This window comes from Anastrepha obliqua, chromosome 4 (genome assembly GCF_027943255.1).
Source record: "Anastrepha obliqua isolate idAnaObli1 chromosome 4, idAnaObli1_1.0, whole genome shotgun sequence".
Lineage (NCBI taxonomy): Eukaryota > Metazoa > Arthropoda > Insecta > Diptera > Tephritidae > Anastrepha > Anastrepha obliqua.
The window spans coordinates 106,344,957-106,362,118 of record NC_072895.1 but is presented as its reverse complement, the minus strand read 5'-3'; the positions used below and the strand labels follow the sequence as shown (position 1 = coordinate 106,362,118).

The 17,162-nt window shown below is 34.9% G+C and overlaps 1 non-coding gene and 1 pseudogene across 1 annotated transcript; both read left to right on the top strand.

The window, feature by feature from the left end:
• The first annotated feature begins 10,990 nt into the window (after positions 1 to 10,990).
• LOC129246533 (U2 spliceosomal RNA) lies at positions 10,991 to 11,191 on the top strand. The gene has a single exon (XR_008582474.1). It is a non-coding gene; the product is annotated as a U2 spliceosomal RNA (small nuclear RNA).
• Positions 11,192 to 11,429: 238 nt separating this feature from the next.
• Positions 11,430 to 11,615, top strand: LOC129246510 (U2 spliceosomal RNA; annotated as a pseudogene).
• Positions 11,616 to 17,162: the final 5,547 nt, after the last annotated feature.

The window sequence follows — 17,162 nt, the reverse complement described above, 5'->3', positions numbered from 1 at the left end:
ATATTCTTTAACATCAAAAATGCCTGAACGAAATCGTCGAAACCAAAATTGCACTGAAAAAGTGTAAAATGTACCGAATTTTCTCTTTGTTGACTTCCATTGTTAACACCCTGTAACTCACAATTGAGTGGAATAAACAAAAAACACCGAAAAAATTTTTTTAGTGTGAATGTCACCTTGACGATGATCATGAAATTTAAATGGTTTCGATACTTTACGAGATATCGACCGCTACCGACGACCATCTACCGAAAAACAATGGATTTCCTTTTGCCCTAAAATAATATTTATGAGCAGCTTACTGATCTCGATCTTTGTCCTTTTTTATGTGAAATTATTGCATACATTTTTGAGAATATTAAATTTACCGAGATCAACATTTATGCCGCTGACTTTGATTTGTTCACTTTCGCTAGAGAATCGGCCCCAAGTTATGTCTCCGGTAGTGATATTTTGAAGTTACGAGGCATGTATGTTTTTAATTTTTCTATTAAATTTAGTTTCTTTATCCTGAAATTCCGGTTTATTTTTAATTTTTCTGTTAAATTTGGTTTCCTTATCTTGAAATTGCAGTCATTTTAAAGGCAGTGAAGATATAAGCCAGATGTTTTGCTACATCCAATGGTGTTTTAATGAGTTCTGGAAACTGACATGGAATTTGGGCCTATCGCAAGTGATATGCATGTTTTGTTCCAAATTGTATTTTCTTCCTATAACAATTAAGGCGACAATCTGGCCACTGATGTCTAAAGATTGCTTTAGTTATATGCCCAGAGAGTTCTTAAGTTTTAAAAGAACCACTTCGGCAACAGGCTAAATATCGTTAGCAGGGAAAGCTACGGAGAAGATGAATACCGCAGTATCACAATCGTTGTAGATGGAATTCCGTGTCCCGGCAATAATGGCGGACGAAGAGCAATGGAATAAGAAAGCAGCTGAGGCTAGTATCCTGATAGCTAAAGTAATCAAAATTTTCAAATAGATTTTGTTTTTTTGTTTTTGATTTATTCTTTCATATAAAAACTTCAAACAAGTGCTTTATATGATATATGTATATGTAGAAAAGACACGACACTTCAGCCAAAAAATCGAAGGTATGTTTTAGGCACTTCAAACTTGACTTTGTTTTATTAAAAATCAATAGGCTATAAAACTGCATGACCAGAAGTGTTCTAAAAATTGAGTTAAAAAATTGGAAAGTTTTTATGGTTTTTTTTTAATTTGTTTTTTTTTTTTTTAATTTTGTACAAAGTTTGAAACTTTGCGTTATAGGTGTTTTTTGTTTTTCTATTATGAACTGTGTTTTCATAAAAAAAATAATGGTTTGTTTAAATATAATTTTGCAACCGGGTGTACCCTACGATCAGAAAGTACCGGGAATATTTAAATTAAAAAAAAACAGAGTTAAATTTCAGGCAAATTTATTTTATCTCCTTCAAAATATGACCCGTCTGAAGCAACACATACGTGCCAACGTTTAACCCAGTCCTCCATGTACCCCTGGTAGGCCGACGAAGGGATGGCCTTCAGCTCCTTCGTCGCATCCTGTTTGATCTCATGGCTGTAGCGCGTCCCATACCCAAAACATCACTGCCATCATGCCAAGTTCATTAGAAATCTCTCTTAAGCTGGTATGACAATCTTCAAGGACGATTTCTTTCACTTTTGTGTTCGACGTCGATGGGCGTCCGAAGCGAGGCAAACCTTCTACCACTGTACGACCACTTTTAAAGTCTTTATACCACTCTTAAGCTCCTTGTTCTTAATATAACAGATTCGGCAAATACTTTTTGCAACATTTTCAGTGCATCGGAACACGAAATTTCATTCGCAACACAAAATTTCAAACAAACTCTTTAGGGTAGATTCACACTATGGTGCCGATCACGGTTCGTTCTCGGTCTAGTCTCGGTTCGGTAAAATCTTTCGACATCTACATTTGTGTTCTTACATCGGTCCAGTCGCGATTCATTCACGTCATATTGATTACTTTATTATCTTGAATACTGATATTGATCGTTATTTTTTAGTTATTCACCATTTGAATAAAACTTCAAAATTTATAATAAATCCTGTATGCAATTACTTACCTTTTTCAAAAGACCAAGATTTTTCAGCTGTCATTGTAAAAACTTCGATCTGCACTCCTTTGCTATTGTCGAAAGACTGAACCGAGAACGCAACGTTATTCACACTATCAGTACAAGTCGCGGCAAGTTCGATCACGCTCCAGCAAAATATTCTTCGAACTTGATCGATGCTGGAGTGTGACTGTGCCGAAACTTGAACAGCACGGATAGTGTGAATACAGTCATTGTTTTTCGTTTGTGAATATTTTACCGGACCGAGACTGGACCGAGAGCGGACCGTGATCGGCATCATAGTGTGAATCCGGCCTTATTCAGCAAAATTATCCATGGTAAAATGCGGCAGACACTAATGATCCGATGTCGCTAAAAAGTGACAGATGTGTGTCTTACATTCCTACCAACATAAGAAAAATATATGGACCGATTCCCACATGCGTGACTTGTTTACATTAAACATTCCCGATACTTTTTGATCATAGGGTATATGAAAAATAATCTGAAGTATCCAAATTAATATTGGTTGGTGCAAGTATACCAATTCATATATAGAATGTGAATGAGCAGTTACATAGCTGCCTATCAAAATATGTGTGTGCCTTGTCCAATCCATAGGAAGAGTGATACTGCAATATACGCTAAGTATCGTTCTCTCAAGTCTCCTAATAAGTCTTATAAAAATTGCTAATTATGCTCTCTTTCCACTTTTTTATATGAACGACTGAAGCCCTATCACAGTGACTTCAGATCTGGTAAATCTACCACTTCAAATTTTAGAAAAAGATCGGTGAAAAATGAACTAACATGCACCATCTTTTAGGCGATCATAAACAGAAAGCAAAAGGATTGCCTGTTATTGTTTTCGGGGTGTCTCCCCAGAAGGAGAGAAGGGTTCGTTTTAGCGGTCACACCACTCAACGCAGTAGACGACGATCGGTGTAAGTGCGAAGGCATTTCGAACCCAAACTCACCCATCAAAAAAAAAAACTGCCTCTAGCTGAGACAGTATTGGGAAGGCTTTCTCCAAACAGTTAGATGCTATTTTAAATGTAGGTTTGAGGCAGGGTAACACTCTTTCGTGCGAGTTCCTTCTAATAGTTGCTGAAAAATTTGACATCAGCAGCAGAATCAAATCGCTGAGACACCATTTTTTATAGGATCGCACTATTGCTAGAATCTAGTAAACTACTCTCTCAACCAACGAAAGCCAAACTTTCTCTATGAGTCTTTCATCACGCCTATGCTATTATGTGGCGCAAGTGTAGTTAATACCAACATCCGCCAATGCGACTCTTGGGCTGGTCGCAGGAAAAATGCTGCAAAAAATGTATGGCTCTTCTAGCCTTCGCAACTCCGAATATGGCAGACAATGGGCCCAAGAGCTGCCTGAGTTTCTCAGCGACTAGGCACAATGCGATAAATGAAATATGAGCAGCTCCGCTGGGTAAGAAATACAAATGGATACAAAATTTTGAGCCTTGAAGATATGCATTATGGCACCTGCTGATGGTGGCAGAAGAAAATGGATGAAAATACCAAGTGAGGAAGGGCATCGCTTTGAATGGTATCTCTAATTGGTTTGCACCAGCTAGTGCTTCAGCGAACTAGAAGAGAGGAAAACTCTAGAACTCCTTCTATATTCTTGTCCTGCATTAGCTAGAACCCGAATGAAATGTTTAGGAGCTCTACAACATGAGAGATTACAATGTCTCTCGGAGTTAGAGCTTCAGATCTTACTTAGATTCGCAAAAGACGCAGGCTTATGACAAGAAGCCTACTACAAGGAAACGTAAAGGTCAAGCTCCATCTGGTACCACTAAAGGCCAATAGGTCTATGTGATGGCTTTTAGCCAGTCAGGTCAACCTAACGTAACCTAACCTAACAGTCGCTTACTCAGTTGCTTACCGAAAATATGAAAAGTAGACCTTTGAAAAAGCTTTTACTTCGACAAGAGAGCAAATATAATTTCATGTTTGAGTTCCCATGAAATGTATCTACAATCACATATTTTCAGCCTCGCATCTACAAAAATGGACAGAAGGATATTGGCTCACTTGGAAGTGAAGATTTTTTGCGTTGCTGTCTATAAGGCACCTTAGGCCTCTAACATGAGCTCATTTCTTTTTCACTTTCATGCGCCCTAACCACTGCCGAAATGCATACCATAACCATTTTGGACCACTTTGGAAGTAGTTCACATATGGTTGGTATAGATCAAATTTCTTAAGGATGTAGTACATTTTTTTTTAACTTTATTTGCAGTTTTATTTGTTCTCCTTTTCGCGCCGTAAACGCGCAGAAGGTAAGGAAGTAAAGATTGGAAATTTTTTGGTTGCATTTATGTTTGGAAACAAAAACCCTCTGTTGGAGTGGAAGCTAAGTAAGCGAACAAAAACACTTTCAAGTGAGTGCATTTTAGTCTAGAAACTAACGGCAATGCAGCACAACAATACTATGGCGAAGTTTATATGCTTCATGTGTGAGTAAATTTATATTCAAATGTATTGAAATATTCAAAAGCACTAAGTAGAGCCATTTCCTGTGGTAACGCTGAGGAAGAGAAAAATGCATGGCGAAAAAAAAAAAAAAAAAAATAGTTAACATATGAAAGAAAATTTTTAAAAATTAAAGAAACGGAGGAAAATAAACCAAAAATTAAATTAAGATAAAAATAAAAAATTAAATAAAAGAAAATAAATGAAAAAGTAAATAAGTGAAAATTTAAAATATATTTAAATTAGTTTTAATTTAAAATTAAAAAACCAAATTTAATTAAATAAGCCTTGTATTCGAAAAGTGGCATTCAAGTAAAAATGAAATATGAAAAAAATAGTTCACCGATGTAAGAAAATTTTTGAATATTAAAAAAACGCAGGAAAACGAAATAAAATAAAAAAATTAAATATTAAATATAAAAAGATAAAAAGATAAGTTTTATTGAATTTTTTTTTTCAAAAATGTAACATATCAATGCACTTATATAAAAATTGAGATATTAAAAAACATTTCATAAAAATTAAAAGTTGTACCAATTTTATTATTATATTTTTATTAAATATTCATCTCAGCTTTTCAACAGTTACAAGTCGATTTACTATTACGAAATTGAAATACTGTGCAGCAATCGACATTCAAACTACCGAACAACAATTCTTCAACAAGAAAAACTGAATAAAAATCCGGAAATGAAAAAGCAAGGAAATGAAAATCGGAAAAAGTTTTGAGTAGCACTTATGAGAGATTTATTACATTTGAGATATTCATCTTTTGCCTTACATGATTTACTAACACGCATGCAAGTTCATGCGATAACAAATACAAGCATACATGCATACATGCACACATATGAACCAATTTATTTTCACATTCATGTAAATGTATTTTTTGTTACACGATTTTGACTGAATGACATTTCAAGGGCTTACGTTTGCTGCATATCAGCAGGTTATTTTGTAAAAGGATTGAAAATGGGCACGAAATTAAATGTGTTACACATGGTAGCGGTGAAAATAGTGGTGAATATTTTTCTTTTTATAAATTTTTTTTATAAAAATATTTTTCTTACCATAAGGAAAAGCGTGTAAATCACAATTTCAATAAATAATAAAGTATCAGTTTAAAATGGCCTAAAATTAGGATTTAGAGGGATTTTTGATAATTTTTGATTAATACATTTTAATTCATACTATATAGCGAATGCTTCAAAATTTTTGTGTATGGAAGAAGCAACTAAAAATCGAATGGTTTACAAAAATGCATACTCATACAGCATATTTTTCTAAAATTTGAAATTTTGATGAACATTTTTCTATTTTTTTTTTAATTTTGTAGACAGCTTAAAAGTATGATTTATGCAAAATGGCGCAGAATTAATCATCCTATCGGAAGAGTTATAATATTTCAAAATGGTGGCGTTAATTTTTGTTTTTTTTTTTGTAACGTGAACAATGCTTGTATATATTTTTATAAAAATTTAAACGCATAAAATTAAATAAAAAATAAATAAATAGTCAGAACTCTTCAATATATCGCACTACTATTATTTTCACCGCTATTGCGTATTCGAAGGTTCAAAACATTTTAAGCTACATAAATAACTGAATTAAATAATTGTGCGCCTTAGGATATGCAATAGCTGTAGCACGCTTAAGGTAAGGTAAAGGGTCCGTCATGTAACTTTACGGAATTAAAAATGCTATAAAAAAGAAACTACTCAATATTTTTCCAAACTGTTTTTTTTATTTTGAAGTACAATCCTTCCGGTTAATCATGGAACACAACTTCATTCATATGGCTGCTTCGGCTAGCCATGCACCATCCCATACGATCGGTCCAATTTTTCAACACATTTTCGATTGTATGCGGCTGTATTTCAGCTATGACATCGCGTATATTGGTCTTCAGCGCATCAATTGATGCTGGTTTTTTGGCACAACACTGGTCTTTGACGGCACCTTAAAGATAATAATCCAACGGCGTCAAATCGGAAATGAGCTTCACCCGAAAAGATGATTTTTCGGTAAAAGTCGGTTCAAGTCGATCCCAAGCCCATGAAGCGAAGCGAAAATGCCTTGGGTGGTCTATTTGCTTCAGCTGCCGAACCTATTGGACTTTGTACGTATACACAACCATTTTCGTTCAGCGGAAGAATAAAACTAATTTTCTGTCAAATCAGATGACAGCTAAGTGTTACCATTCTTCAAATAATACCTAGTTCAAATCCGTAACGATAGATGGCGGGCCCTTTATTTTCTTAAAAAAAAAACTTGCAAATTTCTTGTTGCAGCTTTTAGGCGCAGTTTACATTTAGAGAACTTCTATTCAATAATTTAAGCAAATACTGATGGCGTGTCAGCTGAGCTCTTTAAAGACAAAAAGTGGAGTGCTGATAAAGAGATGGCAAATTCTATGCTTTGTATGACTCGAGGCATGCCAGGCTGCTGACAGGTTTTCAGAGATGCTCTACACACAGCCTCGGTAGTCTAGCGTTAGTGCACTAACCTGCCATCCCAGAGGTTGTGAGTTCGTATACCACGTAAAGCACGCTCCTCGCATTTTTCCAAATTTACCTACATTCCCTGTTTCTAAACACAAAACAAGAACAAAAAAAATCGAATTCCTCAAAACCAAAAATGTATCCTTTCCATCCTTACTCCCGCACAATAGTCAGCGTATTATTTACATTGCAAATATTTGCAAATTTAGCGAAGTCCTCAACCACCTGTGTGATCCTTCTGCCAGAAAAATGTGAAGCACAGATGGCGCTTCAAGCAGTAAGAAGGTTTTGTTCCTAAGCAACGACAGGTGGGCATTTCCACCACTTAGGACACTTAAGTAGCGGCAGACTAATCACCTACCCTGTCAGAAACCAAATAGATTAACGAAACCAACGCAAGACTGGGTCTTGTCGTGGCCCTATTCTCCTGAGTGGAGTGAACAAGGAAATAAAAAACAAAAAAACACGTGGTATAAGAAAGATGATGCTTCTTATAATTTAGAATAATGCAACATTCTTTCAATAAGATTTTAATACAATTTAAGTTGAAAAAAATTTTAAATTACCTGAGTGCTCATATCAAGAAATTAATTATTTAAAAATTCCGACATTTCGGAATACCGAGAAATTGGGATTGTCAACTCTATTCAGCATTCTTTCAGCTAACTAATAGTGGTTTGGTCCATTACTCTTCGAAAAAATGCACTCGAAAGAAAGTTTCTCGGCTACCTCGGATTTCTCGGTCACATTAGCATTCCTTAAGCGCCAAAGTAAGCATCTAAATTTAAACTAATTAAATACATTTATGAAGAAATAAGAAATATATTTATAAAGTATTTACATACATATTTAAGCAAATTTGTATACATATAAGATGAATTTACTTCACGTGTTAAAGTGTTGAGTGTTTTTCGCTAAATGTCTTCAGTGAGTCGCGATTTTTGCAATCCACCGAGTCACGTCATATGGCGATTAAAGTGTCATTACGCATCAGAAAAAAAAAAGAAGCGCAATGCTGTATACTCCTAAAGATTCAATAACTTTAGTTTCATCAACGCAGCTCAGCTCCATTCATCAATATCCCATTACACGTAGTAACTGAGAAGAATGAAAAATATTTACTTTTTTATTTCATATTTTTTGTGCGAAAATGAAATAAATTTTTTATGTGCATCAAATTTAGTTTTTATAAATTTCCAATGCGCACACACCACACACACACATGCACATGCAAATGCAACTATTCGGCTCACTCAAGCACAAACTCAATGGAGTATGCAAATTTTGTTGGCTACGCTGTGCACTCCACCAACACCGAAAATTCAATTTTTCCACTCACGGAAATCTGATACGATTTTCTTAACTCATATTTTACAGCACGTGTTTTTACTTTAGTTTTCATTTTTTTGTTGCTTTTATTGCTTTTAGTAATTTTATTTATTATATTGTAGATTATTTGTTTTTGTTGTTGTGCGCGTGTATGTCGCAGATTATGAAAATTTACAATTTTCACTTTATTTTGGCTACGTCTACTACTACGGCTACTCTATTTTCTTGTATAGTATTTACTAGCAACGACAATCATTTTTATTTTTGTTTTTGCCTCTGCTTTGTTTCGAATAAAATCGTATCAACTTTCTTCGGTTTTACTCGACTCATTCTCACTTAGTTTGCTGTCATCATTTCTTTGTCTTTGTCAAGCAATTTATTTTACAATCGAATTTGAAAAATCAACCCTTCAAAAACTTAACTTCCTTTATTCTCTTTTTTCGCACTTTTTCATTGCTTTTATTGCGTTGAAAAACATCAAACCACAAAATGCTTTCCTTTTTTCACTTTGCGTATTTACCTTTTTTATTTTAAATTTGATTGTATTTTTTTCTTTGTTTCTTTACAGCTAAAAAACTCTCCTCCTACTGATAGTATGAACATTTTGGTGCTCATCGCGTTTTTCTCCACCAAATCTTGTTTTTCCACATTCTACTTGAAACATTTCTCCTTAAAGCATGCTACCTTTTCTTTCCTTAGATATTTAGCATGTCACGGCGAGAAGGCGTATGCGTGTGGGCAACAACATATCAATAGTGAATTCATTTTTTTAAAGTTAAGTTAAAGTACAGGCGTCGCCCATGGTAAGGATACAAGCTCATTTCCCCTTCTTCCAATGGAGCAAGAATCGATAGCTTAAACTCTTGATGTTTTTCGAGAGAAGTCAGCAAACAGTGTAACGTTATATTCTTGGGTACAAAAAACAAAAACAACAACAAGTTAATCGCCATTGAGTAACTAATACTAGTACTCTCAATCAAATTTCTTTCTCAATCTCAACTGTTTTAATTTTAAAACACAGTAAGCAAAATGAGCATTTTTTCTGGCAGCCGGGAATACGGACTACTATGAACGATCCGGATTTATATCTGATCTGATAGAACAACAGTCGCCGCACTCGCGTATCGGCACCCACGTTACTGTTGACAGGTATAATTTCGAGGTTGTAAAAGACTTCGTGTATTTAGGAACCAGCATTAACACCGATAACAAGATCAGCCTTGAAATCCAAAACTAACAAAACTAACACTCGAACTGGCGCTGGGCGAAGAAATACAGGAGTTTTAAAAGCGTCCAGGCTTAAAAATATTCAGTTAGAAAAAAAAAATATCACCAACAAAATAAAAATTTAGAGATATATCCTTCTTAATCATTTGTTAGAAGAAGATAGTATTGTTTTCTTGGTGGTATTAAGCGGGCCGGTTTTCTCAAAAACTATAGAATGAGAACTGAAATGTTGACATAAGTATTAAAATCGCTCATTAAGTTCTTAATATATTTTAAATGGTTTTAAAAAAATTTAGGCAAAAGTGCTATGATACAAGAGATAAAATACTGAGCTTAATTTTTGCTAGAAAAAAATGGGCTCAAAATCGACATTGTGACCAGTTTGATCATAAATATTATTCCTGGTATTTTTTGACGACTAGAATACTTGATACGGCTCGGCTAAACACCCAAGAAGGGTGTAAGCGAATATTATATGTATATGGGAAGATTGGCGAGTATTGCATGGGGGATAACTAAACAGCAAGTTCCATTTAAAAAAACTGCTTTTGAATAAATTCTGGCTTATCCATGTATATTTGGTATTGCGGTTTCAAACAAGCAAACCGCATTCCACTCCACTTAACTTAGCTGACAACTACAACCGATGGCTGAACTTGGCCGCTACCAAAATGTTGCGCCAAGCGCCTCCAAGGGCGGTCAGGTCGACGTTAACTTGGTCTTTCCAACGTAGATGAGGGCCTCCTTGTTTACGAGTTCCGCCCCTTGAATTCGAAAAGAGCACCTTCTTTGCTGGAACACTATTGTCCATTCGCTCAACATGACCTAGGCAGCCCAGTCGCTGAATTTAATGCGCTTCAATACGTGGATGTCGTGATTGATATAGCTTTTTTTTGTACATCGCCTACCCAGCCCAAAGTAATACATTTCACTCCTCGATGAGTATAAAATTTCAAAGAAATCGGAGAAAAACTTATGGAGATATTTGAGGTTAATCTATGTAACCTACATAGTTAGGGAGACTTGAAACAAAGGCATGGAATGGATTTTTTTGAAGTGAAAACTTCTTTAGAATCGTTGGGAGTGATTTGAGGAAAAGTGAAACGAAAAAAGCGACCAACTTGGCTACGAAGCGTTATATTATATGTTGATATAAAAGTAGCGACGAACTAAATAAAAATAACTTTTATTTTTTCTTGTGATTTGAACCAAGGATTTTGGATCGGAAGCTCACATTGCTAGTAGCTCGGCTACCGCGCCATGCTGTCGTCGCTGGCCTAAAAGTTATTTAGTTACGAAGCGTTATATTATATGTTGATATAAATAATTTTTGTGAGCGTGTAATTCTCAAAAGTTTTATTAGGTTTATAATTTAAAATGTATTGACTAGGTTGTGTGGTTATCAGCTTAACATCTGATAGATCCTCCATCGGAGGACAATAAATGTTAAACTGATTTTTGGAAATGGGCGGAGTGTTTTAGGGGCTTGCTCCTTCTCTGCCACGGGTTGACCCGGTATTGCAGTACCGCCGGGATTTCGGCTTTGAATAAATGCAGGAAAAAATATACTAATACATTTAGCTTTGGTGGGAAGAGCCATAAATTTTTATATGAATACATGTAGACGAAAATGGAATTTTTTCTTTTGAAATTTGCATTGTAGGACATTTCTGATTATTTATTGAACAGTTTTTTGGTTTAGATACTGAAAGTCAGTTTAAGTGAATCGGTATAAATATTTCGTACATTAATTTTTGTGAGCGTGTAAATTCTCAAAAGGCTTATTAGAAAATCTATTGAAGTAGGTAGTGTGGTATCTCTTCCTATCAGCTTAACATCTGATAGATCCTCCATCGGAGGACAACAAATGTTAAACTAATTTTTGGAAATGCGCGGAGGGTTTTATGGGCTTGCTCCGCCTCTGCCACGGGTTGACCCGGTATTGCAGTACCGCCGGGATTTCAGCCTTGAATAAATACAAGAAAAAATATACTAATACATTTAGCTTTGGTGGGAACAGCCATAAATTTTTATATGAATACATGTAGACGAAAATGGAATTTTTTTTTTTGAAATTTGCATTGTAGGACATTTCTGATTATTTATTGAAAACAGTTTTTTGGCTTTTCTATTTTTGGTTTAGATACTGAAAGTCAGTTTAAGTGAATCGGTATAAATATTTCGTACATTAATTTTTGAAGTGAAAACTTCTTTAGAATCGTTGGGAGTGATTTGGGAAAAAGTGAAACGAATTACATATAAACGTAGCGACGAACTAAATAACTTTTAGGCCAACACCGACAGTATGGCGCGATTGCCGAGCGGCTAGCAATGTGAGCTTCCGATCCAAAATTCTTGGTTCGAATCACAAGAAATAAAATTTTTTTTTTTTTGAAATTTGCATTGTAGGACATTTCTGATTATTTATTGAAAACAGTTTTTTGGATTTCAGCCTTGAATAAATACAAGAAAAAATATACTAATACATTTAGCTTTGGTGGGAAGAGACATAAATTTTTATATGAATACAAGTAGACGAAAATGGAAGAAATTTGTAAGTCTGTTTCTTCGGTCCGTTTGGGTATTTTTTTTGACAACATCGAAACCAAAGCATTTGTATCATATTTTATCTATCATAAGCCACTCGTATCATTTGTTGAAATTGAAAACATTGAGGATGAATAATGATAAAATGAAGAAAATAAAATATGAACTTTATAGCAATATTATAATGAACCTATAATTATCCCGCTCCTAACGCTGCTTTTGTCTTATTCTCTCTCAGTTTGTTTTACGGAAGGTTTCACTTCTATCAAGTCTAACCGTTAGACTGGTATTTTTTTTTATTATATCAAACTATCTTTTTATAATTTTTTCTTACGCATAATTTTCTCCAAGCTGAAAACTTATTTCTTGAAGGAAGGTTTTTAACTTCATGTCTTTGAATAACAGATATTATGAATGTAACTCCGTGGGCAGCTAATTAATTCTAATCGCTCTCAGGTAGTAGAGCCATTTCATCAGAGTAAGCCAAAGGCCATCATCTGAAGTGATTAAAAGCACACATTTTCTTATTATAGCCAACACTGAAATGGATGGATCTTCACAACCACATCCACGAGAACTTCCAACAAAAGGAAAAACAGTATTTTCTGTGGATTGCGTGTGGGTTTTGCAGTGACTTTCAACGAATTCTAAAGTTGATAAGATATAATTTGAATCACATACTCGCGACGCCGTCTGACTTCCAACATGTTGGAGTATTGTGATAGTTAGTCTGCTACATTCTATCAAACACACAAAAAACTGTCAGGTTTGGTAATAGCAAAGTGATATCTTTAACTCTTCGAACACTCATAAACACTCGGGATACGGCAGTCCGAATGAAACAAATCTGCCTCTCAGTGTTCTTATAGTTCGGTTGGATTAAATGATTGCCCGAGAAATTCGTCCTTTGCGATATGTTCTCCAGCACAGTATTCTGTTCAAATTTAACGTGAAAATGGATCGCCTACCATTAGATCAAATCGGAGCCAATGGAAGGCTGACGTTAAGTTCGTTGATGCATTCGCATATGCAATAATTATGCTAAAGATCTAAACTTTAAATTAAGTAGTTAAAGTTAAATTTGCTAAATTGTTTAGTTAAGGTTTAGCCTCTAAGAGTAATCGGTAGACAATAAATGAATAGAGAATAGAAAGTACGGATATTCCTTTGCAGTAAGTAACTCCGCTCAAGCACTTTTATGAAATAACAAAGTAAAAATTGATCATCAATAGAGTAACCGCCTTTACAGCCTATGAGATTTTATTCCCAGGTCTCTTTTCTATACTATAAACGCTGCCGATTGCTGAGAATTGCGGGATGGCTGGATCAGTGTAATAAATCTTCAAGCAAACATTTTGATACGAGTAAAAATATTCTACTTAAATAATTGTAATTTTTTTTATTTTATTTATTCATAGTCTAAAAAATGCAGTATTTCTTACAAGCTATGGAAAATTCTAATTAATTTAATCAGAAATAAATTGAATTTAAAATTTACTAGTTTCATTATAATGAATGAAAAAAGTAACATTTCTTATAATTTACAGAGAAGGAATATTAATAGTACTAAGAAACTAGTTCAACAATTCATTTAAAAACAATTTGAAGTAGTTTTTTGTTGAAGAAAAATCCAGGCTAATATGATTTGAAAATGAATTAAATTCTCTCAAAGCTCTAGAAATCAGAGCATCGGAAGCATAATCAGTTCGGACCATCCCTAACCAGAAAATATCACGATTCCGCAAGCCTTACTGAGGAATATTAAAGAAAGTGGGGCGGAGAATGGTCTTTCTAATAGTCTTTCAAAGTATCCACCGATTTCTCTAAGACATTAGAATTCTAACACAATACTGACGTCTCAAGCGCACAGCATTTCAGAAGGCCTCTCGAGGAAAAAGTTCTGCTCTGCTCTTCTCACAACTCTTTCAGTAAGAAAATCGGTTCGAACGAATACTTTTCCATTCCACTGTCCAACGCGTACGCACGTGTTCATGTTGATATTGTTTTTAAAGTATTTGCCTGCAGGAATACATTTACTCACACATGCACACTCACATTATTCTCCACATGTGGAATATATATTGAAAGCAAATTTGCTATCAAATTTGTACAACGTACAACGCCCAGAAGGCGGCAATGAATACGTCGAATGCGAAATGCAAAGGGTTGCCGCAAAGTAATACATTTTTTGTTTTTGGCTAAGAAAAGGTAAGGAATAAAGCACAACGTAACTTGGTAGATGGTTGCATTTTCACTTCTTCAAGCAGCTTTTCAGCTCTGTGCTCCTACACCAACGTTGGCTGTAGTGAAATTACTGTTGTGCGCTGGGTTTGTTTGTTGTCTGTTGTCTGCATTTGTCGGCAATACACTTGTGCAATATATCAACTCCAAATGACTTCGTCTTTTTTTTTTGTGGCGCTGCTTAGCCTCTCGACGCAGCTGGCGGTAGCTGCCATTTCTCTATAACATCACACCCACACACATATACACACACACACACGCAAGCATGCGTACACTTTCTATATGATATTATCTTCCTGAATTTTTGCTTTGTTTTGGCATTGTTTCACTTTCCACTGTGCACGTGGGCTTGTGGGCGCTACTCCCAAAAGTATGTTAATTTTTTTGTTCGCTTTTTCTCAGCTGCTTGGTGTTTCATACGCGTTTGCTAAGTACGTGCGCGTTGTTACACTGCCAAAACACACTCACACACCCACACCACCATCTCTCGCATCATGCACACGCACACATTCTTACACACATATTCTTATTTATACGCACGTACACACCCGTCCTCTCATACATTTGCACTTACATACATGAAATGCGGTATTCTATGGGTTTTTGGCGTAAAGCGGTAAGGATTTGAAAAATTGCGGTAATTTATAATGTTTATTTGATGCGAATACACGAAGTGGCGGAGAAAGCTTCAAGTGAATGCGCAAAGCTGCGAAAAGTGGGTAAAATTTATTTACATAAATTGTTTGTAAAAGTAAATGCGTCAATGTTTTACAGCTAAGCTGTGATAAATTTTATAGAAATTCGATTTTCGAAAATACGCCTTTGATATATATAAGGGGTATGAATGTATGTTTTATTTGCAGTGGAATAAATATTTAAAAGAGTAATATTTTTATTGCATTAGTAACTAAGGCAGCCAAAATATTATTTATTTAGTATTGAATGAGTTCTACTCCGCATTTATGGTATAAAATTGGGATTATTGAAAATTTAAATTATTTCAAAATTTAACTATTACATTATTTGATATTATTTTAATTATTTAAAACTTGAACTAATTTACTTAGTTATTTTATTTATTATTTTAATTATTTACTGTTTCGAAAGAATTATCAGGTATATACCTATGAAATAAGACTTTTTTTTCAATTTCAAATGTTTATTAACAAAAAATGGTTACAAATTTAATCTTTAAAATAATAGCGATACATTTTTCCCATCTCCCAGGCGATTTCTGCTAAAAAAATTGGCCGTCTTTGGCCACAAACCAATCATCGAGCCATTTTTTGGCTTCTTCTGAGAATGAAAGCGCTGCTCGGAAAGTGCATGGCCCATCGATGCAAACATATGATAATCGGAAGGCACCAAGTCTTGTGAGTAAGCCGCATGCACCAGCGGTTCCCAATCGTACGTCTCCACCAATTCCCGGCTCGCTCTTGTTCGATGTGGCGGTGCATTGTCATCAAGAAAAATTTTTTTGTGACGCCGATCGGCATATTCTGGGCGTTTTCGGTGTATAGCGCTGTACAAATCGGCCAATTGTCGTTGGTAGCGTGCACCGTCAACTATTTCATCTGGTTTTAATAGCTCGTACCAAATCATACGACGCTGATCCCAGAAAACACACAGCATTGCCTTGCTTGTGGCCGGGCGTACCATACGATCGTTTACGCTTGGGATTGGAGAAATACACCCATTTTTCATGACCCGTAACGATTCGATGCAAAAAAGACTTCCTTTTGAACCGGGAGAGCAGTGTTTCGCAAGTGGTTTTTCGGTTCCCTTGTTGCCTTTCAGTCAGTTCATGCGGCACCCATCTTCCGACCTTTAAAATCATGCTCATGCCTTTCAAACGTTTGGAAATGGTTTTTTGGGTCACTCCCAACTGCTCTGCCATCATTTTCTGCGTTTGACCATCATGTTCATCCAACAATGCTTGCGATTCGGCGTCCTCAAACTTTTTCGGTGGCCGGCCACGGTCCTCGTTCTCCACGCTAAAATCATCACTTCTAAATATAAGCATTTGATGAGCTTGAGAAACGTTTTTCTTTAATTGATAACAGAAAATCAACGATGTCCGCAAATGGTGATTTGAAGGCACGAAATTCGACATTTTTAAGAGCGACAAAAATGCATTGTTGTATGAAACGTAACAAACAATGAACTGAATATTGTTGACAGATGACAGACGAAAAAGACCAGACATTTGGGAAGGTTCAAAAATACTCCATCTATGGACTAATAGCTGAAAGTCTCACTTCATAGGTATATGCCTGGTATTATTTTAATTATTTAAAATGTTCATAATTACATTTTATAGAAAATACAAAAATAAGATTTTTTCAATAAATAAATAAAAGTTTGTTAAAAAAAACATTGAAATTATTTTATGATTATTTAGAATTTTAATTTTTTACAATTTTGAAAGAATTATTATTTCAATTATTTAAAATTTTAATTATTTCATTTTTTATTTCTATTATTTAAAATGTTTTTTAATTATTTAAAATTAAAATTTTTCAAGATTTCTAAAGAATATTTCCTAAAAGGGCTACAATTGGATACTATTTTCACTAATTCACTAAAACTTCATTCCAAAATTTAATTCCCGTTAAGTTAAAAGGTCTTTCAAAACCGAGTCCCAAATTCCAGTAGCGAATAATTCCTAGAGGTACCTTTGTTTAAGTCGTCTTTTGTATTTGTCAAGTAGGTACATAGGTACTTATAAGTTTTT